Raw genomic sequence first — 1118 nt, 5'->3', positions numbered from 1 at the left:
AATCCCTAATCCCTAATCCCTAATCCCTAACCCCTAACCCCTAACTCGTGCTAATCACACAAAAAAAACTTAAAAAAAAACGTATTGCACTGTGCGGGACTCGAACACAGTAAGTACGAAACAAAGAGAGTAAAAGATGGCACGCTAACCGTTACACCACAGAGCCGACGATAATAAACAGATCGAAAGAGCGGTATATAACCTACTAATAAGTATGAACATTATGACGTCACTAACATGCTCCACAGGGTGGATTTGCCACTCAGTACTACTATCTACCAATTGAACGGCAATTTGGGTCCAAAATAACACAGTAGGTATAGGGAAAATCCATGTTTTTCGGTAAATTACAGAAAATCTTGGGCCTAAAAACAAATTTAAAGGTTGAAAAATGTAAAAAACATGTGTTATTTGTTTTCTGTGTCAAAAAAAGTCAAAAAATGGAATTAGAAGCGGTTGATTTGTGACATTTTAGTCATTTAATGGGGGTAAATTTATATATTTTTTCAAAACAATGTTTGGTAAGGTAAATAGAAGCTGTTTTACGCCTTCTCACAAAAGGAAATCGCAAATAGAACTCAACAAGTTCGTTTAAACTCATTGCGAAAGTCACCGCTTTTGCTCTATTTTGAACACACAAAGACGGCAGTTGGACTACTCGGTGTTTATACGACTCTGATGTAAAGTTTCTATGACATAAACTTGCGATGTCTATGAAAACGGGGATTCCCCAGATTTTAAAGTTTGCCAATTTAAAAAATTCCAGAATACTAAGAATTGTTTGTTTGTGACGTTTGCAGACAGATTTCTAGTTAAAATATGCGTTTAAACTAAACCCCAACAAACGTGTTATTCCCGTTGCTATAAATAGATTTAACTTTATGGTGCGCTGTCGGGGAAATGTCACAAAAAAGGTCATGTTACTGTGACGACACAATGTGACTAGACGTAATCATGACGTAGAATGTCTGCATTTCAACTCTGTCTAACGCAAGGTCATAAGTCACACTAGTGCATTCATTACTCAGACAAAATTTCGTGCTTTTTTCCGTTGCATATTATACATGGTAACTCGTGAGCTGGCGTGAGGTGCATGAAACAGAACACCCGTGTTATAA

At 36.9% G+C, this 1118-nt stretch overlaps 1 protein-coding gene across 2 annotated transcripts in view; it reads left to right on the top strand.

Annotated features, from left to right (window-relative positions):
* Positions 1-1118, top strand: part of LOC100179717 — a 4730-nt gene that overhangs the window by 1542 nt on the left and 2070 nt on the right. The gene's annotated exons all lie outside the window — the stretch shown is intronic.

The sequence above is a fragment of the Ciona intestinalis genome, chromosome 7 (genome assembly GCF_000224145.3).
Source record: "Ciona intestinalis chromosome 7, KH, whole genome shotgun sequence".
Taxonomy (NCBI): Eukaryota; Metazoa; Chordata; class Ascidiacea; order Phlebobranchia; family Cionidae; genus Ciona; species Ciona intestinalis.
Note: the sequence above shows the minus strand (reverse complement) of the source record. Positions and strands in the feature narration are given on the sequence as shown.